The following is a 23892-nucleotide window of genomic DNA, read 5'->3' as shown; positions in this document are numbered from 1 at the left end:
GAGGGCAACCCATAAGGACTGTGCTACTATCAATTCATGTACATACCAATTATAGTTATGGGATTAGACACCTAATACATCAATCTCCCACTTGGATAAGTCTGTAACTATAATTGCTAGTATGACCTCTAAATCAACCTGCAAATTGTAGCTTACAAAAGCTACTGCCAACCTCTCACCCAATCAGTTACATGCCCTAAGATAAGTGATCATATAATCCTTCGTTCAACAAGATATCCCTGAACATAAGACATGGAATGGAATCAACCGCTTTGTCCAGAATATATGTTTCTTGATTTCTGATTTGTGATGATATAGGACTTCTAATTGAACACATCAATTTAGCCCTGACTGGGCCCAATACATAAGTCAATACCAAATCATCGAGGGCCCCACAAATATACGTTAGGAAAAAGGAACGATTAAAATTTGACTCATATGCTTGTATCTTTTACTCTTCAAACCATGCATGAGAATAAGTTTTATAAAACCAAGTTAATGATGTGTTTTCGTATCACCACTGAATAACCGACTTGTAAATTCCAAACTCATATTTCCCCATTTCAAGAATATAAGATATTATCGTCTCAGTATTACCCGTGATGAAATCCATGAAGTATTATTCTGAATGAGGGTTTATCCAATACTCAAATCTGCATTTCTAAGTACTAATGAGCATTGCAAAAATTCTATTGCCATATCTAACTCCCTTAGACAATCTACAATCCAATTCATGAAAATCTTAATTCACTACTTACTTCCAAACGTATGAGAGATTGTGGGGTTTAAAAATCATATTATTCGGGAAATAAAACATGCAAAATATGAAACATAATAATAACCAATTGACAAAAGGTAGTAAACAAACTTATAAATAATACTTTATTATTTAATCACCAAAAGTCAATTACATTTACTTTGCTACATGTTTCAAAATAAAACTATCTAACTGCTAAAACTAATATCATCTCTCAGTCCAATGCTCTGAGCATGTTGAATATGCTTAACCCTACTCAGACCCTTTGTAAGGGGGTCTGCTGGGTTATCCTCATATGATACCCTCTTTACGACAAGATGGCCTTCTTCTACTCTATGTCTGATGGAATGGTATTTTCTATCGATATGTCTGGCTTTACCATGATCTTTGGGTTCCTTAGTTAAGGAAACCAATCCTTCATTATCGCAGAATAGTTCCGTAGGCTCCTGAATGGTTGGAACAACTCCAAGATCTCCAATGAAGTTTCTCAACCAAGATGGTTCTTTCGACGCTTCACTCGCTGCTATCTACTCTGATTCACAAGTAGAATCAGCCACAGTATCTTGCTTGGAACTTTTCCAAGTAACTACTCTTCCATTGAATAGAAATACCCAGCGAGATTGAGAACGGAAGTTGTCCCTATCCATTTGGAATCTGACATCACTACAACCGTCTACTCTCAAAGCATCATTGCCACCAAGTACAAGGACCCAATCCTTTGTCCTTTGTAAATACTTGAGTATATTCATAACCGCTATCCAATGAACTCTACCCAAATTTCCCTGAGAACAACTGACCATGCTCAAAGCAAAGGACACATCAGGGTGAGTACATCTCGTAGTGTACAAGATCAATCCAACAACGAAAGCATAAGGCACACGACTCATGTCAACTATTTCCTCATCTGTACTCGGATATTGAGTCTTACTCAATTTTGTATTGCTTTTGATAGGTAGCTCTCCCTTCTTGGAATTTTCCATACTAAACCTATTTAATACCTTGTCCAGTTATGTACTCTGACTAACTACAATTAGTCCATTCTTTCCATCTCTCAATATTCTAATTCCAAGAATATAGGCAGCATCTCTAAGGTCTTTCATGGGAAAACACTTTCCAAGCCAAGAATGAACATCTTTTGAGGTCGGAACATCATTACTAATTAGTTATATTTTAGCAACATATAACACAAGAAAAGTTACTATAATTCCACTAGCTTTGATATACACGCAAGACTCATCTTCACTACTGGAGAAACCAAACTCTTTGAATTTTTCTTGGAAACAAAGATTCCAGCTGCCAAATGCTTGTCTCAATCCATAAATGGATTTCTCAAGCTTGCACACTCTATTGGGAAACATTGCATTAATGAAACCCTTTGGCTGATTCATGTAAACATCCTCAACCAACTTCCTTTTAAGTAGAGTAGTCTTAACATCCATCTGCCAGATTTCATAGTCATGAAAGACAATTATGGCGAGCAAGCAATATCCTAATAAATTTAATCTTAGCTACTGGTGAGAAGGTCTCATCATAGTCAACCCCGAGGGTTTGAGTGAAACCTTTTGCAACCAGTCGAGCCTTGAATGTATGTACATTTCCATCCATGTCGGTCTTCTTTTTGAAGATCCATTTGCACCCAACTGACTTTCGACCTAGTGCATTATGAACCAAATTCCAAACTTGATTGTCATAAATGGACTTTATCTCGCTGTCCATCGCCTTTTTCCACTTGGAAACCTCTAGGCTTGCCATTGCTTCCCTGTAATTAGCTGGTTCATCCAAATTTTTCAGTGTCCTATCACTGGTAAATGTGTCACCTTCTGAATTAATATGGAAACAATATAAATAAGGTGGCACACTAACCATAGTGGATCTTTGAAAAGGTAATGAGTTGTCAACTGGTTCAGCAGGAACTATTTCCTCTGGTTAAGCGCTAGTGTCATCTAAGGTTCCTTTATTAGCTAACTCTTGAATTTCTTCAAGGTCAATGGTACTTCCACTGTCCTCTTTGAATATGAGCTGTTTTTCTAGAAACACTCCTCTTTGTGCTACAAAGACCACCTTTTCACTAGGTTTGTAGAACAAATATCCAAAAGACTACTTTGGGCAACCAATGAAAACACATTTCTCACTTCTAGCTGCTAGCTTGTCGTGAGTCTCTCATATTACAAAAGCTTCACAACCCCAGACTTTTAAATGTGCTAACGTCGGAACTTTCCCCATCCACATATCGTGAGGTGTTTTAGCAACCTTCTTTGGAGGGACAAGATTCAGGGTGTGGGCGACTGTCTCTAAGGTATACCCCCAGAAATGAATAGGAAGTGAAGCACGACTCATCATAAAACAAACCATGTCTAGCAAGGTTCGATTATGCCTCTCAGCCACACCATTTAACTGTGGCATCCTATGAGGAGTTAATTGTGAAACCATTCCACATTCCTTTAGATAGTCTTTGAACTTGATACTAAGATACTCTCCGCCACTATTGGATCTGAGTATCTTTATCTTCCTTCCCAATTGATTCTCGACTTCATGTTTAAATTCCTTGAACTTTTCAAAGGTTTCTGACTTATGCTTGATTAAGTAGATATAGCCATATCTGCTATAATCATCAGTGAAAGTCACATATAATCGATAAGCATCCATTGTGGTTGATCTGAAGGGTCCACACACATCAGTATGTATGAGGTCCAACAAGACCTCTTTCACATGATCCTGTGAAAGGTGATTTTCTCAGCTTTCCCAAAAGACAAGATTCACACATATCATATGATTTTAGGTCAAATGATTCCAACACTCCATCCTTTTGGAGTTGGGCTATGTGTTTCATGTTAATGTGTCCAAGACGACAATGCCACAAGCATGCCTTATCTATACTAGTAGACAGGTCAATATTAAACACACTATTACCTAAGTTGTCAACACAATTCATTGTTTGATACACACCATCACAAGGTAAAGCTTCAAACACAAAATTGACATTCTTATAAACAAAATTTGAACCATTCAAATCCTTAAAAGAATACTTACAACCTTGTTTGAACAATGCATGAGATGAAATAATGTTTCACGTCATTTCTAACGAATATCAACAATTCAAAAAATATAATCTAAAATCCTTATTAAGAAAAAGTTGATAAACTCCGATCTTAGTTACTGGTGAAGACTTTATGTTACCCATGATCAAGTTTATCCTCCCTTGCTCCACATTCTCACTTTCTTTTAGCCCCTGCAAATCAAAATAGATGTGAAAACGACATCCTGTATCAAGGACCCAAGAACGAGAAGATAATAAGTTATTAGAAGAAATAGTGTAAATGCCTGTTGAAGACGGCTTCACTTTGCCATCCTTGATGTCCTGTAGATACTTTGGGCAACTTCATTTTCAGTGCCCCTTGTCATTACAATAATAGAAATCAACATCTTTTGGGTCGGAAACATGGGGAATGACATCATTGGGCTTGGCCTTTGGTACACTACCAGACGACTAAGCTTGGGCCTTTCCCTTCCAATTTTGTTTAGGAGGACCTTTCCTCTTTTTCCTTTTTCCCTGTCCAATAGCCATGACGGGGGCACTAGCTAGAATGGAGGCTATACTTTTACCCTTCATCCTGCCTTGGTTGTCTGCAACAAGCTGTGAAATTGGGCCAGTGTCTGCTCGGTGTTATTCAAATGGTAAGTTAGGATGAACTGACCATAACAATCGGGCAATGAGTTTAAGACCATGTCAATGGACAATTCCTCATCAAAATGCACATTGAGTTTAACCAAATGCTCTATGTAACATTGCATTCTTTGCACATGACTAACAACTAAGTCCCCTCCTTCATCGTCCAAGCCATGAGTGACTTGACCACCTCAAACTTTTATTGATGAGCTCGCTTATGGTACTTTTCCATTAGGTCCCTGTTCATCTCAAAATGCCAGTAGTTCTCATAGAAACTCTATAGTTCTGGATACATGGTTCTGACTATGATGCAAGCCACGTTGGTTGCATCGTCATAGTGCTTTTTATAGGCAACATATTTGTAACACCGTAAATTTTCAAAATAATTTTTCTTTTTCAAAATCACATAATGTATCACATCACAAATCAAAATCCATAATCAATACTGTTTTCAAAAACAAATCCCAAGATCTCTACACATAATAAACTCCATCGGTGTGTGTACGTGTCAAGCCGTCGCCTTCCCATGGTCCTCGCTGGTACCTGAGACATCAAACACAACAACTGTAAGCATAAATGCTTAGTGAGTTCCCCAAAATACCACATACCACAAATACGTCACTCAAGGCTAAATCCGACCCTCTAGTCTAGATGTCTCAGCGGGACCCTCCAGTCCTGCAGCTCGTCGGACCCTCCGGTCCAGTCACAGCTCATTGGGCCCTCCGGCCCGATCAGAATCGTTGGGCCCTCCGGCCCGGTCAGAATCGTTGGACCCTTTGGTCCGGTCTACACAATCATACAACATACATATAACACATAGCACGTAATCTCATACATAGCACACAATCTCATACATAGCACATAAGACCCTCTGGTCAACTCATAATACCACTCAAGGTAACGTATAGTGAGAAGACTCACCTCGCGTGTCTCGATAACTCGTGAATCTCTTAACCACTAGTGCTCGATCTCCCGAGCTATCGTCCTCCTACAACACAAGCGTATTTCTACTTAATACTACTTGACTCTGGCTGACTAATACCACGAAGTCAAACCAGTCAACACTGGTCAACGGTCAACGGTCAACGGTCAATGGGCAACGGTCAACGGTCAACCCGACTCGCCGAGTCTGGCGTGGACTCGCCGAGTTCCTACGGGAACCCGATCCCTCTGAATCTCTTCCGACTCGCCGAGTCACTCACCCGACTCGGTTACTCAACCCCTGGTTCGTAATTGTTGAACAACCCGCACCAACTTGCCGAGTCTGGGGAATGGACTCGGCGAGTGCATTCCATGCACAACCCCAAACGACCATTGAGGTCAGATCCGCTTCACTAACTCATAGATCCAGTCTCCTTAATCTTATTGACCACGTAAAGTCCAAGTCTTGATGCTCATCAAGCATTCAATAGCTCATGAATGGTTTTTTAGCCTCAAATACATTGATCCCAAGCCAAACCCTCCATGGATGCATATAAAGCTTTGGTAAAGAGGTGCTCTGGACCTCTATGGGTCCAGATCCAGGACCTTAACTCGCTAAGGGACCATGAGGACACTAGATCTAGCCACAAATGGGTTCAAAAGCCCTAAATCTACATGAACATCACAATAACAGAGAATGATTCGAGATTGTACCTCAGTTGTGATGTTCTGGACCTCAAATCTTCAAGAATCCACCCCTCTCTTGCTTCCTCTTGGCTAAATCTCCTCTTCCCTTGCTAGACTACAACTCCAAGATCAATAATGGCTCCTTCCCTCACTTGAATCACTCAATTGCTCTAGGGTTTCACTCTGGGGGCTGATGAGTGCAAATGATGGCTATAAGGCCCTTTAAATATGCCTCAAACCCGAGAAATTAGGGTTTCATTAAACAGCATGGACTCGCCGAGTCCACTCTTGGACTCGCCGAGTCCGGACGCGAACCCGCGTCCAAATCCGCGATCATACTCGGCGAGTCTAGGCTCCAACTCGCCGAGTCTCCTCACTAAATACCAAAATAAATAAATGAATAATACCTAGGAATTCGGGCTGTTACAACTCTCCCCCACTAGAACTAGACTTCGCCCTCGAAGTCTCGCTCTGCAAATAACTCCGGATGCTGCTCACGCATCTCACGCTCCGATTCCCAAGTCATCTCGGACCCCCTCCGATGTTGCCACTGAACCAGAACTAAGGGCATCTCCTTGTTCCACAGAACCTTGATCTTTTGATCCACAATCACAATTGGTCTCTCTGCGTAGTTCAGGCTCGCATCCACCTAAATTTCCTCTAACGGCACTACCACCGACTCGTCGGCTATACACTTCCTCAACTGAGACACATGGAAGGTATTATGAATCCGCTCCAATTCCGCGGGTAGCTCCAAGCGATATGCTACCCTCCCTACCCTCACGATCACCCGAAACGACCCAATATACCGGGGACCTTGCTTGCCCCTCTTCTTGAATCGGATCACTCCTTTCCAAGGAGATACTTTCAGGAGAACATAATCACCGACCTGGAACTCGAGCTCGGTTCGACGTCTATCTGCATAACTCTTCTGGCGACTCTGAGCGGTCAACATCCTCTGCCTGACTTGTTGGATCTGCTCTGTTGTCTGAAGCACTATCTCCGTACTACCCATCACGCGTTGCCCTACCTCACCCCAGCAAATAGGGGTACGACATCTCCTCCCATACAACAGCTCAAAGGGTGGCATACCGATGCTCGAATGATGGCTGTTGTTGTAGGAAAACTCTGCCAAGGGAAAATACGCGTCCCAACTCCCGCCGAAGTCCAACACACATGCTCGAAGCATGTCCTCGAGCGTCTGAATCGTCCGTTCACTCTGCCCATCGGTCTGTGGGTGGTATGCGGTACTAAAATGCAACCTCGTACCCAACTCCTCGTGAAATTTCTTCCAGAATCTAGAAGTGAAACGCACATCTCGTTCTGATACAATCGAGATGGGTACGCCATGCCGCGATACCACCTCCCTCACGTACAGCTCTGCCAACCTCTCCGTAGAAGAACTCTCACTAATAGCGAGAAAGTGGCGCTCTGTGTCAATCGGTCCACTATCACCCAAATCGCATCGACACCCCTTGCCGTTCTTGGAAATTTGGTGATGAAATCCATGGATATCTGCTCCCACTTACACTCCGGAATCTCAAGTTGTTGCAACTTACCATGCGGTTTCTGGTGCTCGGCCTTAACCCTACGACAGGTTAGGCATCTCTCAACGAACCACGCCACATCTCTCTTCATGCAGGGCCACCAATACTCCCTCTTCAGATCCAGATACATCTTAGTGGCCCCAGGATGGATCGAAAACTTCGATCCGTGTGCCTCTTCCATCAAGATAGTACACGTCCCGCCCACAAATGGTACCCAAATCCGTCCCTGGAAGGTCATAAGCCCGCGGCTATCGATAACAAACTCTGACACCTGCCCGATAATCCGCTCTCTCTTACGGTTCTCCGGTCTCACCGCCTCGGCCTGGGCCCCTCTGATGGTGTCCAATACAGGAGTCATCACCGTCAACCTCATACAGATATCTCGCAGCGGGGCACCCTCTGCCCTACGACTCAGGGCGTCAGCTACCACATTAGCCTTGCCCGGATGGTACAGGATCTCTCAATCATAATCCTTTACCACATCCAGCCATCTCCTCTGCCGCATGTTCAGGTTGGGCTGATCCATCAAGTACTTCAAACTCTTGTGGTCCGTGTATATCGTACACCGAGCCCCATACAGATAGTGACGCCAGATCTTGAGGGCGAACACCACAGCCCCCAACTCCAGATCGTGGGTGGGATATCTCGTCTCATGAGGCTTTAACTGCCTCGATGCATACGCGATCACATGCCCTCTCTGCATCAACACCGCTCCTAACCCCGATATCGATGCGTCACAGTACACCATGAAATCCTCCATCCCTTCCGGTAGTGCGAGTACAGGAGCTTCGCACAATCTCTGGCGAAGGGTCTCAAACGAGGTCTGCTGCTCTGGACCCCATGAGAAAGTAACACCCTTTCGGGTCAACTTGGTAAGTGGCACGAAGATCTTGGAGAAATCTCTGATAAATCTCCGATAGTAGCCTGCCAGCCCTAAGAAGCTCCTGATCTCCGTAGGTGACCTCGGCACCTCCCAACTCATCACAGCCTCGATCTTGGTCGGGTCAACCAAAATCCCATTCTGGTTAACGAGATGCCCTAAGAACTGGACCTCCCGTAACCAAAAATCGCACTTGGAGAATTTGGCGAAAAGCCTCTCCGCTCTCAGAACTCCGAGGAGCTCCCTCAAATGTTCCTCATGCTGCTCTCTGGTCCTCGAATACACCAGGATGTCATCAATAAATACAATGACTGAACGATCCAACATCGGCCTACACACCCTGTTCACGAGATCCATGAATGCCGATGGTGCATTGGTGAGCCCGAATGGCATCACCATGAACTCGTAATGCCCGTAACGGGTCCTAAACGCCGTCTTCGGGATATCCTCATCTCGAACTCTCATCTGGTGATACCCCGACCTCAGGTCTATCTTGGAGAACCAAGACGCCCCCTGCAACTGATCGAATAGATCGTCGATCCTCGGTAATGGATAACGGTTCTTGACCGTCAACTTGTTCAACTCCCGGTAATCAATGCACATCCGGTGTGAACCATCCTTTTTCTTGACAAAAAGGATCGGCGCTCCCCAAGGAGAGCTACTGGGACAGATGAACCCTTTCCCCAACAGCTCTTGCAACTGTGAGGATAACTCCTGCATCTCTGGCGGCGCTAGGTGATATGGCGCCTTAGCGATAGGCGCAGCCCCGGGAATGAAATCGATACGAAACTCCACCTGCCTCTCGGGAGGCTCACCCGATAACTCCTTGGGGAACACGTCCGGGAACTCACGCACTATCAGCACATCATCCACTGAACTTGGCCTCCCAACGGCCTCTCGCATATCCGTCACATAGGCTATGAACCCCTTGCAGCCCTGCTGCAAACTCCGCCTCGCTCTGGCAGCCGAACAGAATACTGAACCACCACGAGTCCCCTCGCCATAAATTGTCAGCACTCCCCCAGTAGGATCTCAGATCGTCACCAATTGATGCTCACAATCTATGCCAGCCCCGAAACGGCTCAACCAATCCATGCCTACTATAACACAAACATCCCTCATGGTAATCGGTACTAAATCAATCGGGAACTCCACCCCGAAGATCTCCAGTACTCACCCATGTATCACCTCGGTAGCACACACCTCACGCTCATCAGCTATGGAAACCTGCAGAGGCCGACTCAACGCCTCCCTCGAAATACTAATGTGCCGACTAAAAGTCACATATACGAACGACCGACTCGCACCCGAGTCGAACAACACTAATGCAGGTACAGAACTCACAAGAAAAGTACCTACGCATAACATATAGCAATTACCATAGCATAAACTCAACATAAAATAGATAAAGAATACATACCAGCCACGACGTCAGGCGCTGCGCTGACCTCCTCCGCAGTCAACTGGAAGGCTCTTCCCCTAGCCTTCGGTGCTTCGGCCTTCGCTGGCCAGGTCTCGGTAGCTCGAATCGCAGGTGCAGATCCATGCGCTGACCTCTGAAGCTAGGGGCACTCGGCCTTCCGATGGCCAGTCTGGTTGCAATGAAAGCAAACCAAGAACCCCTTAGGACAATCCTTCACGAAATATCCTTCCTTCCCACACTTGTAACATACCCCAGTCCTGCATGACCCATCATGACTCTTGCCGCACTTCACACAAGTACGGCCCCTCGAACTACTCGTCCTCGAATCAGTGGGCTTTGCCCGCTTGGCGGCCGGCTGCGACTGTGTCGGTCGCCGATTACCCCTCTGAGACTCGGTCTCCTCCCTCGCTTGTGTCTCAAGCTCAATCTCCCTCTTCCGAGCATTTTCCTGGAGCTCGGCAAATGTCCGGTAAGTCGAGTTCGCCACGAACTCACGGATGTCTCCCCTTAGTATACTCAGATAATGACTCATGCGAGCCTGCTCAGTGGTCACCAGCTCCGGGAAAAACAACGCCCGCTCATGAAACATCCTCATAATCACTGTCACTGACTACGTCCCCTGCTTGAGGGTCAGAAACTCCTGAGCTAAACGTTCCCTCTCCACCTGGGGAACATACTCGTCACGAAACATCGCAGTAAACCTCTCCCAGGTCACTGTAGTCAGCTCAGCTGTCGAATAGCTCGTGGTTGCAAACTTCCACCAGTCCTTCGCCCCCAAGCGAAGCTGGTTGAGTGCAAACCACACCCTCAAGTGCTCTGGACACGAGCACGTATAGAAACACCCCTCTATGTCTGAGATCCACCTCATAGCGGCGATCGGATCCTATGTACCATCGAACTCTGGTGGTTTCGTGTTGCTGAACTCTCGATACAACAACGAATCACCACCCTGGGGTCTCGCAGCAGCAACAGCTGCGGTGGCTGCATCAACAGCAGCATCAGTCAAAGCAACGTAACGCTCGTCAAATGTCTCGATCAGTGTGGTCTTAATAGATCCAAACATCTCCGGTATCTCGGCTTTGATGGCAGCAGCCACCTCCTCATGGATGATCCGACGGATCTCCTCATCACTCACCCCACTGCTCCCGGTGGTCTGGCGTGTCCCGACCATGATCAACCTCTGAAATACAACATAAGGAATATCAGGGAAACTCTCGAGTATACTCACACTCGATAACTCAATCATCCTCAACTTCTGGTACCCCAAGGATTCTTACTTGGACTGCGCACCAATCCGGTGTCTTCAATAGTACGGGCCCAATACTATCGTCCACACTGAATCGATATACAATCCAAGTCCTCCTCCTAGGATCCCAAATCGCAAATACTCTACTCTCGCTATGCACTGACTACCCTCAATAGCCCTCTCCTGAGCTCCTCACTGCTACCTACTCACTCTCAAAGTATCTCATAGCAGAAGCGATCACCTAAGCTAAGGCATCACGTAGCAGGCCCACTCTAGTCCTAATAGGAATACCTAGCCTCTCTAACATGCACAACATAATATCTCATAACTCATAACATATAATATAAGGGTATTTTGGGGATTCACCGTTCGGGCGCTGGCTGACCGTACACACCTTCCACTCAGCTTGTTTCCAAAACCTCTTTTTCTTTTTAGAAAATTTTAGTTTTATTTGAAAATTTCTCAAATCCTCGGTTTGAGTTCAAATACGCCCGAAGGTGCATCCGAATCCCTCAAACCAAGGCTCTGATACCAACTTGTAACACCGTAAATTTTCAAAATAATTTTTCTGTTTCAAAATCACATAATGTATCACATCAAAAATCAAAATCCATAATCAATACTGTTTTCAAAAACAAATCCCAAGATCTCTACACATAATAAACTCCATCGGTGTGTGTACGTGTCAAGCCGTCGCCTTCCCATGGTCCTCGCTGGTACCTGAGACATCAAACACAACAACTGTAAGAATAAATGCTTAGTGAGTTCCCCAAAATACCACATACCACAAATACGCCACTCAAGGCTAAATCCGACCCTCTGGTCTAGATGACTCAGCGGGACCCTCCAGTCCCGCAGCTCGTCGGACCCTCTGGTCCAGTCACAGCTCATTGGGCCCTCCGGCCCGGTCAGAATCGTTGGGCCCTCTGGCCCGGTTAGAATCGTTGGACCTTCTGGTCCGGTCTACACAATCATACAGCATACATATGACACATAGCACGTAATCTCATACATAACACATAATCTCATACATAGCACATAAGACCCTCTGGTCAACTCATAATACCACTCAAGGTAACGTATAGTGAGATGACTCACCTCGTGTGTCTCGGTAACTCGTGAATCTCTTAACCACTAGTGCTCGATCTCCCGAGCTATCGTCCTCCTACAACACAAGCGTATTTCTACTTAATACTACTTGACTCTAGCTGACTAATACCACGAAGTCAAACCATTCACACACTGGTCAACGGTCAATGGTCAACCCGACTCACCGAGTTCCTACGGGAACCCGATCCCTCTGAATCTCTTGAGACTCACCGAGTCACTCACCCGACTTGGTTACTCAACCCCTGGTTCGTAATCGTTGAACAACCCGCACCAACTTGCCGAGTCTGGGGAATGGACTCGGCGAGTGCATTCCGTGCACAACCCCAAACGACCTTCTGAGGTCAGATCCGCTTCACTAACTCATAGATCCAGTCTCCTTAAGCTTATTGACCACGTAAAGTCCAATTCTTGATGCTCATCAAGCATTGAATAGCTCATGAATGGTGTTTTAGCCTCAAATACATTGATCCCAAGCCAAAACCTCCATGGATGCATATAAACCTTTGGTAAAGAGGTGCTCTGGACCTCTATGGGTCCAGATCCAAGACCTTAACTCGCTAAGGGACCATGAGGACACTAGATCTAGCCACAAATGGGTTCAAAAGCCCTAAATCTACATGAACATCACAATAACAGAGAATGATTCGAGATTGTACCTCAGTTGTGATGTTCTAGACCTCAAATATTCAAGAATGCACCCCTCTCTTGCTTCCTCTTGGCTAGATCTCCTCTTTCCTTGCTAGACAACAACTCCAAGATCAATAATGGCTCCTTCCCTCACTTGAATCACTCAATTGCTCTAAGGTTTCACTCTGGGGGCTGATGAGTGCAAATGACGGCCATAAGGCCCTTTAAATATGCCTCAAACCCGAGAAATTAGGGTTTCATTAAACAGCGTGGACTCGCCGAGTCCACTCTTGGACTCGCTGAGTCCGGACGCGAACCCGCGTCCAAATCCGCAATCATACTCGGCGAGTCTAGGCTCCAACTCGCCGAGTGTCCTCACTAAATACCAAAATAAATAAATGAATAATACCTAGGAATCCGGGTTGTTACAATATTCTTCGGGAGTAGCTTTGGTTTCATAAATCTATTTGAGCTCCTTTTCAAGGACATATTCTTTGTCCTCAAAGCGAAGCACCATTTTGATATTGTGCATCCAATCGTTGTAGTTTGAGCCATCTATAACGGCTTTGGAGCAAATGGAAAGCAAACAAAAGTTATGGTTGGAGGATGATGAAGCAGAAGTGTTTCCAAGAGTAGAAATCTACAAAAGAAGATAGTTTTAGTTAGATTTCAGGATACCTCAATATAATAACCCAAAGCTATAATATTAAGGTTAGGATCCAACTATGAGGGTTGACAACATAGATTTGGGATGCAAAGATCCAAGTGTAAATTTCATAAAGGTAAATGAATGATGATTCACTAATTCTTTTTGAGATACATTGAGACTATTCAATGACATGTTTTAATCTCATATTATGCTCTTCTATTTGTGATTGGGATGCCGACGCTCACAAACAAGATGTGAATAACCATGCAAATATGCTTGGTAACCTCATTGTCTTTATCATTATCTTATGATGTGTCGTTAAACCAGACACACTCCATCAACAATGATAATTATGAGATACCCATTTAGAGTCTTTATTAGTCCTTATTAGTGTGCTGGTTAACCACACACACTCTACTAACGACTTATAAAGTGTAATGTGCAATTTCATGGGTTAGCATACTATTCACATTTTTCCTAAAGTAACTAGAGTTGGGATTTTGTAAAAATTATGTTCTAGTACTTTATTAATAACATTATACTTTTAATGAGATTAACTTGTCCTATCAAATCCGTTCTGATAACCACCATCCACTAATCAATGAAGCGGTGGGTGAGAGTAGACACCCATTCAACCGTCATTTTATCAGCAGTTTCCTTATACCCCCCTTATAGACTAGCTTCATGAATGAGGCATACAAGCGATTCGAATGACCAATTCTTATACATATATAAAATTTAAAACTTTAAGGTTTATATAAATTTTTGAAAATTAAACTATTAATTTCAAATTTAAAATAAACCAAAACTAGATTTAATAATTATCTATTAATTAAGTTTTAATTAATTTATTAAATCTTGTGAGTATTGTCTAATTAAACTAACCAATTAATTTAATCCTAATCCTTAACCATCTAGATTTAGAAAATTAAGGGTACATGATAATTTCCATATTTATCAATTATCCAATTAATCCAATTAATCAACAATTATCCAAACAAGGAACCCTAAAACCCTAAGGTAATTTCAAAATCAAGGGAGGGAGGCTAGGGTTTTTCAAAACCCTTACCTTAATTACGATTAGGGTTTATGGAGGCTAGGGTTTTTTTTGAAAACCCCTCAAACTAAAACCCTAAAAACGAAAACATTGCCTTTTAGGGTTTAATGGCTATAAACCCTAATTTGCAACTCAACTATTATAACAATTCAATTTAAAACAAAAACCAATGGCCCGGATACCACTGATAGGTTTTAGGTAAAACAAATAAACTAGAAAAACAATTCCTACATTCACATGCAACCTACTTTTGATCTATGTTTTAACTATTGAACATATAACTTTGAATTGCAAACAGGATCCCTAAAAGAAGAGGCTATTTTCGAAAATAACTAATTAAGGTTTAGAATCACATACCTTTAAATTGTTAAAGTAAATAATTATTAATCCTTTTGATCTTGATCTTCTTGGAAGCCTAACACCACAATTGTAATGCCTCTAATGGATTCACACCCAAGAGCTAGCAAGAAGGAAACTTGTGTGGAGAGAGGATAGCGTATGCAATTTCGGCCTAAGCATTCTTCAGGAGAAGTGGTGACCGAAATTTGGAGCTAAAGGGCTCTTTAAATAGCTGATGTAGTTAGGGTTTAAGGGATAACCCTAATGTTCCTTTGCTTAAGGCCCAAGCTAATCCAGAAACCTTATCCAAGGCCCTTGGATGAACTCATCAGGGTTTCCCTTAAGAATATCGTCCACCTCCTCCAAGGAGGTTCTGGAATGTTCCTTCCAACTATTTAACAATTGCAAACTAGTCCCTGTACTTTATAATTAATACAATTAACCCCAAAATTAATTCCAATTAATTTCTGGTTAACTATTAATCAAATATTATGATTTATAATTAATATATTATTTTCATAACACATTAGTAAATCATTTATATTAATTTATTAATCTTATAATAAATTAATTTCTCTCTTTTCATAATTTCCTTGTCTAGTTGTTAGGTTTGAGGGCAACCCAAAAGGATTGTGCTACTATCAGTTCAAGTACATACCAATTACAGTTATGGGCTTAGACACCTATTCCCACAATTTTTTCTTCTAGTTTCAATAGAAACCAACGTGAAAAATGTGTTTATAGTAGATTTGATGATGCTACTAGAGCTAAAGTCATCATTTTCTTATATGTTGATGACATGTTGATTTTTGGTACCGACTAAAATCAAGTAGATGAAATAAAGAAATTTTTATCATCTATGTTTTCCATGAAAGATTTAGGAGAGGCTAATGTAATTCTTGGAAAAAGAATTCAAAGGATGAACAAAGTTTTGGTAATCACTAAAAGTCATTATATTGAGAAAATTGTCAAGTTGTTTAATTTTACCGATTGTTCTCATGTGAGTACTCCTATGGATGCAAGTGTGTAATTAATGCCAAATAATGCCTTTCCCATTTCACAATTGGAATACTCTACGGCCATTGGTGTGACCTGATAGTACTTTTGTTGTGGGCAAGTTGAGCTGGTACACTACTAATTGGGAGTCCTTCGGTTTTAGAAGGTCATTCAGATGCAGATTGGATAACCAACTTGGATGACCATTCCTCAACTTCTTGTTGGGTATTCTTGCTTGGGGGCAGTACCATTTCTTGGGCTTTAAAGTAGCAATCTTGCATTACAAACTCAAAAATGGAATCTGAGTTTGTTGCATTAGCAGCTGCTGGTAAAGAAGCAGAGTGGCTAAGGAATTTAGCCTATGAGATTCCTTTGTGGTCTAAACCAATAACACCTATTTCTATCCATTGTGATAGTGCATCTGCTTTGGCTAAGGCATACATCCAGGTTTATAATGGGAAGTATAGACACCTAAGTGTTAGAAAAAGTACGATTAGAGAACTAATCATGAACGGCGTCATTTCGGATAAGTTTGTTAAATCGCAACAAAATTTGGCAGATCACTTGACTAAAGGTCTGAAAAGAGACTTAGTGCAGAAGTATGTGATCGGGATGGGGTTAAAGTCCACTTAATTATGTAATGACGAGACACACAATTCCCTCCTAATATAATGTTAGGAGTTGAATTCAATGTGGAAAGCTCATACTTATAGATTGGAACACATGAAGTATTCATCCGTGGTATGTGTTCGATTCTGCTTGTTAGCCAGGTTGAAATTTAACTTCTTAATAATTACTTTGATAAATGTATGTTCATATACATGGAAAGGAGTTACCTATGTGATTGTGAAGTGTAGTCGCATTTCAAGAGGTTGTGGACTTGACATTGATACGATCATGAGATGATTGGGACACACGACTTTATAATAGTGTCAAGTTGTATTTTGCTAGAAATTCAATAAACTAGTATGCATTTTACTTTCTGTTATTCAAATGGGTTGATGGGTCCAATTCTTAGAATCCCCTGATGCTCGAGTATTTGCAAGTGTATGATACTAAGTCAAAATTTAATCGTATCGATATTTTCATTATGTACTAGTTTGGTTATTTTTAATAAGGTTATGTTTGTTGATGGGTTACACTAAAATGGGGGAGGATTGTTGGTGATTTTAGTGTCACCATGTCATTTTGTGTAACTGGAACTAACATGTGAACTAAGGGTTTCATAAGTTGTACTCTAATATATGTACGGGTTTTTGCAGACTCCCCGCATGTATAAGATCGAATTAGATGTCTGTTCAACAATAATTCGGGGGGTCCAGGGTTTCCAAAGGGGCAGCGCCCCTTTGGCAGGGTCTAGGGGCAGCACCCCTAGCAGGGTCCAAGGGGAAGAACCCCTTGGCTGGGGTCACACTTTGAAAAGAGATACACAATCATTAGCTCTATTTCCCTCAAACGAACATAGAATCCTTCTAGCAATTTTGCTTACGATTTCTATGCCGAGATTCGTAAGTGTCCTCTTGGATTATCCTATGTTGAATTTCTTGCAACCCAGACATAGGGTAGAAATATCAGTTCGGAAAGTGTTCACACAATTCAAGAGGTATCCAGTTCTCCAACATAAACCCTGATTCCTCCAATAATATGACCAATAATACAACCATTAATGCTTACTATTCATAATTATCGACTTTTTCATGTAAAAGAGCAATTATATAGGAAATCTATGCAAACTGCCTCAAAAAGATGCTCATGAAACTCATATGTTATATCTGGGGATGTGGAAACACTACAAGGATACAGACCTATGCCGACGACTAGTGTCGTCGCTAAAAGTAGCCCTATCCCGACGACTAGTCGTCACCATACCTTTTGCGAATTTTGACCAATTTAATTTGACCAGGAACTCTATTCCGACGATACGTCGTCGGCACACGTATGGCGGGAATGACAAAAATATTGGCGGTCTTCTGAAACTCTATACCGACGACATGTCGTCGGTATAGGTATCAAAAAAATATATTTTTCATTTATTTTTAATATATATGCCAGAAAAACAAAACGATGTAGATTTGTGTAAGTTGTGCCGACGACATGTCGTTGCCATAGGTTTTTAATTTTTTTTTTGTTTCCGCAAATAATTGAAATGACATCGTTTACTTTACCCTATACCGATGACATGTCGTCGGCATAGGGGTTTACCCTAAATAATGCGCAGCTGCCTCGTTCATTTGCACAGCGACACACATCTGTTTTGCTCTCCGACGAATCTCCGATTCGTCGTCAAGTAGCCGGTGATTAGCCCCAGGTAAACCTTTTCTACTCCTATTTCATTGAATATTGATGTGTGCTAATGATTTTTACCCCAAATTTGGGGTTTTTTTTTTTGTGTGTATGGTAGTTAACCGGTGGTGAAGCACCACCGCCCTTTTCCTGCCTCAACCTTCCCAACGGTGAAGCTGTGCCAGCGACCTCGTTCCAGCCACCAAGGGAGTTGTTCACTGGTTCGTTTTCTACTCCTATTTCGTTCATATTGTGTTTTTTTTTCTAATTTTGTATTGCCGCCTGTGGCCACCACCAGCCACCACCAGAGGATTACCAGCTTTTTTGACTTTATCACACAGGAACAAAACACAGGTTAGTTTTTTTTTTTTTTCTAATTTTTATTGAAATTGAAATTATATGTATATATAGAATTGTGTTGAAATTGAAATTGATCCTCTATTGATTATATAATTGTGTTGTTTGTTTGGTATATATATGTGATTGTGTTGTTGTTTGTTTAGGTTTATACTTTAAACAAACTAATAAAAGTACATTGGTATAGAATTGTTTTGCTTGGTTGGTATATGTGTGATTGTGTTGTTTGTTTGTTATATGTGTGATTGTTGTTTTTTGTTTGAAATATGTATATTGTTTGCTTAGGTTGGTATGAAATTGAAATTGTTTAGGTTGGTATGAAATTTTATGTGATATTTGAAAGTAATTGGTATGAAATTTTGTATGATTGTGAACATGGTTTAGGTTGGTATGAAATTTTATATATAAAATGTAAAATATGTATGGTTGTGTTTAATTTGTTTACTTATTAATAGCAACATACTTTTTTTATCTTGATAATTGAGATTTTTGGAATATGTTAATTGAGATTAAAGTTTATTAAGTCAAAAATATTTAAACTATAAAAGTTATTAATAGCAACATACTATAAATATGAAAGTTACATAAAAAAATAATAAAATTACGTTGTTATTAAAAGTTTATTAAGTCAAAAATATTTATTGAGATTAAAGTTTATTAAGTCAAAAATATTAAAACTATAAAAGTTACATAAAACAAAATAATAAAATTACGTTGTTATTAAAAGTTTATTAAGTCAAAAATATTTATTGAGATTAAAGTTTATTAAGTCAAAAATATTTAAACTATAAAAGTTACATAAAACAAAATAATAAAATTACGTTGTTATTAAAAGTTTATTAAGTCAAAAATATTTATTGAGATTAAAGTTTATTAATTTAAAAATATTCAAACTATAAAAGTTACATAAAACAAAATAATAAAATTACGTTGTTATTAAAAGTTTATTAAGTCAAAAATATTTATTGATATTAAAGTTTATTAACTCAAAAATATTTAAACTATAAACGTTACATAAAACAAAATAATAAAATTACGTTGTTATTAAAAGTTTATTAAGTCAAAAATATTTATTGAGATTAAAGTTTATTAAGTCAAAAATATTTAAACTATAAAAGTTGCATAAAACAAAATAATAAAATTACGTTGTTATTAAAAGTTTATTAAGTCAAAAATATTTATTGAGATTAAAGTTTATTAAGTCAAAAATATTTAAACTATAAAAGTTACATAAAACAAAACAATAAAATTATATTGTTATTAAAAGTAATATTAAAAGTATTTTTTTATCTTGTTTATGGTGCCATAAAAAAAACAAAAAAAAACAAAATAATATTAAAAGTACAATGCTGTAATTGAAAAAAACAAAATGTATATATACTATAAATATGAAAGAGAAGTTTTAAACAAACTAATAAAAGAACATTGCTATAAAATATGTTTAGAAGTCTACCCTTGTGAATACTCTATTAATTCCATCCGATTTCTACTTCCAGGGTATATATTTCTTTATGTACTTGTCAATATCTATCCATTACATCCGTTTTTTTTCTCAAACAAAAAGTCATACAATTTAACTATTTATACAATGTTATTTTTAATAATGAAACGGTAATGATAGTCGATAAGAGTTGGATTCGTGAAAACCGAATGTCCCCAAAATTCTTGGAAGGTCTTAAAAACTTTATGGAGATTGCCAGGAAACATGTTGACTCTGAAGACAAAGTGCGTTGTCCGTGCGTAAAGTGTGTGAATATGTATCGATAGTTGTTGAGTACAGTTTATGCCCACATACACGACTGTGGGTTTCTAAAATCGTATACTGTATGGATTTATCACGGTGAGAAGCGTCCTGTTTCGGATTTAGGCTACAATTCGACTCCAATAAACATTCCAATAACTAATGAGATGTTTGATGTAATTGAAGATGTTATGGCGGAACAAAATACAAATGAAGAAAATACAGATGATGAAGGACGAGGCATGGACCCAAAATTTGATGCTTTGTTTGAGGAGCTCAATACCAAGTTATAACCTGATTGTGAGATGACTTCTTTAAACATTTTGGCGAAGTAGTTGCATATTAAAGTGATCAATAAATGGAAAAATAGTTCATTTGACCAACTTGTAGAGTTGCTAAGAGTTGCTTTCCCGAAGAGCAAGATTCCAACTTCACACTATGAAGCTAAGAAAAAGTTGAGAAAGATAGGGTTAGGATATGAGTCCATCCGTGCTTGCAAATATGATTGTGCTTTGTTTTGGAAGGAGAATGATTCCATGTAGAATTGCCCGATTTGTAACGAGAGTAGATGGGTTGACACAACCACAAAAGGGAAGCGAGTACCACAAAAAGTGTTGCGGTACTTTCCTTTGACTCCAAGACTTCGACGGATGTATAGTTCCTGATTCACAGCTAAAGATATGATTTGACATACTACTGGAAGATCAACGGATGGTATGACGTATCATCCGATAGATGGAAGTCATGGCAAGAATTTGATAAGAGATACCTAGAGTTTGCCAAAAAAAACCTAGAAATGTTCGTCTAGGTTTAGCGGCTGATGGCTTTAATCCATTCGGCAATTTTAATAACAATTATAGTATTTGGCCGATTATATTGACTACCTATAAAACACCACCATGGATATGTATGAAAGAGTCTTCTTTCATGCTAACTTTGCTGATTCCTGGCCCTAGATCACCCGTAAAGGACATTGATGTTTACTTGAGGCCTTTAGTGGACGAGTTGAAAATGTTGTGGTCCGAAGGAGTCCAAATGAGAGATGCATCAACTAACACTGTATTCAATATGCGTGCGATGTTGTTATGGACTATCAATGATTTCCCAGCACGTAGCAGTCTGTCTGGATGGAGTGGTCAAGCCCTACTTGTAATGAAGACACATCTTCCATTTATGTGACAAACAAGATGTCTTATGTTGGTCACAGACGATTCTTGAATATAAACCATAGTTGGAGAGATAGTCTATTGTTTGATGGTCAACCTGAGACAAGACCGTGTCCTAGGCGATTCAGTAATGCAACTATATTAAAGCAAGTAAATTGTCTTTCTGATCGAATTCAGGGAAACATCCTGATTATGGGGGCAAAAAAGGAAAGCGCGACGATGAAAGAAAAAAAAAAGAGAGTTAAATTGGACGAAACGAAGTATCTTCTTTGAGCTTGAATATTGGACGAAAAAATTTCGATGTTATGCATGTTTCAAAAAATGTGAATGAGAGTGTGTTGAATACTGCACTGATGAACCATAAAAGCAAAGACAAAAAAGAAGCAAGAATTGACTTGAAAAATATGGGCATTAGACCAGATCAATGGCCAAAGGAGAAAGTCAAGAAGATGAAGAAACACAACAAGGAAGAAAACAAGAAGAAAGAAATACTCCCACATGCTTCTTACTCTTTCAAACCAATTGATCGAAAACGTTTCTGTCAATTCATTAAAGGAGTGAGACTATCTGATGGTTTTGGATCGAACTTCAAGAAGAAGGTTAGTGATACTGAATCAAATTTGGTTGGGTTGAAGTCTCGCGATCATCACGTCCTCATGCAACGATTGCTACCTATAGGGGTTCGAGCATGTCTCCCACCAAATGTTTCAAGAACAATCATTGACTTGTGTACATTCTTTAAAAAAATTTGTGCAAGGTCATTGGATGTTAACGACATGAGAAATGCAAGAACAAAAGTGGTGAAGATCTTATGCAATCTTGAGTTGATATATCCTCCAACATTTTTCGACATAATGATTCATCTTATTCTTCATTTACCTGATGAAGCCATTCTTGGAGGGCCTGTACACATGAGATGGATGTATCCTTTTGAGAGATATATGAAAAAACTTAAAAATTATGTCAGAAACAAAGCCAAACCAGAAGGTTCAATAGCAGAGGGTTATGTTGCAGACGAAGCTTTGACATTCTGCTCAATGTATCTTGAGGGTATGCAAACTAAATTCAACCGTGTTGATAGAAATGATGATCCGGGCCTTCCAAAAAGGCAATTTTCTATGTTCTCCTCACAATGTCGAACAATGTCGGCTAAGAAAATCGCTGAACTTTGTAAAGAGGCCAAAAAATCATTGCATTGGTTTATGCTAAGCAATTGCGATGAGGATGAGATGAGAAGCTATAAATCGTAAGCTTGTGCTCTATTAACTACATTTTCCATAGTGTTATAATATATTTTAACTATTCTAGTTATTTTGTCCCATATTCAGTGAATTCAAATCCGAATTGCCTGAATGTGATTTCAAAATGGAATTTCCTTCATGGTTCAAAGAAAAGTAAGTATGTTATATATTTATAATGTAAAACTAATTTATTACTTAAACATACAATCTTATATTTCCTTACAGATTTATCGTCTCCAAAAAGATATGCCTTCGGACCGTACTGATGAATTAAAGGCGTTGGCATATGGTCCGTTGCATGCATATTCTTACACTGCGTGCATAGTAAATGGTGTTCGATTTGTCGTGAATAGACGTGATCTCCGATGCACTACTCAAAATAGTGGTGTTGTTACATTTGGAGAAGACGGTACACCATTCTATGGTCAATTAGAGGAAATTATAGAGTTGCATTGTTTATATGATAAATCAGTTTTACTCTTTCGTGGTAAATGGTTCAATGCATCATTACGTAATGGACATTTACAAACTATAAATAATATGGTTCTTATCGATACCGGTCATGAATGGTATGTTGGTAAAACGTGGTATGATGATCAACAATACATCTTAGCCACACAAGCAAAACAAGTATTTTATCTCCAAGATCCTACTAAAAACGATAATTGGAGAGTTGTGGAAGAGGTTCATCATTGGAAACTATGGAATCATCCAAGTATCGGTGTTGTGAATAAGATAGATGTCGTAAATGACACTCAATGAACTGATTTTACCTTGGTTGTCGACTTAGGCACCTTGCCTATGCAGACGACTTTAGGTGAAGTTGGCGAATCAAGTGTGGTTGCTAGGAGGAATGTTGCTCCTACTATAAACGATGACAATTTCATTAACGATGACAATGACGATGGTGATACGTACTCTTCAGATGAAGAAATAAATAATGAAAAATATGACAGTGATGATGATGTTGTACATGTATATTGTTCTAGTGATGAATCTGATTGACGGTATGTCGTAGTTATTATATATCCTGATTGCTTATTTATAATTAACTTTATTATATATTTTGAATGTTTTTAATATTTGTTAAATTTTCAAATGTTGCTTATTTATAATTAGCTTTATTATATATTTTGAATGTTTATAATATTTGTTAAACAGATGACAGAAGTCGCGAGGGGACATGGAGGAGACGGTG

The sequence above is a fragment of the Lactuca sativa genome, chromosome 2, assembly GCF_002870075.4.
Source record: "Lactuca sativa cultivar Salinas chromosome 2, Lsat_Salinas_v11, whole genome shotgun sequence".
Taxonomy (NCBI): Eukaryota; Viridiplantae; Streptophyta; class Magnoliopsida; order Asterales; family Asteraceae; genus Lactuca; species Lactuca sativa.
The sequence above is the reverse complement of the archived record's forward strand: the minus strand, read 5'-3'. Positions refer to the sequence as shown.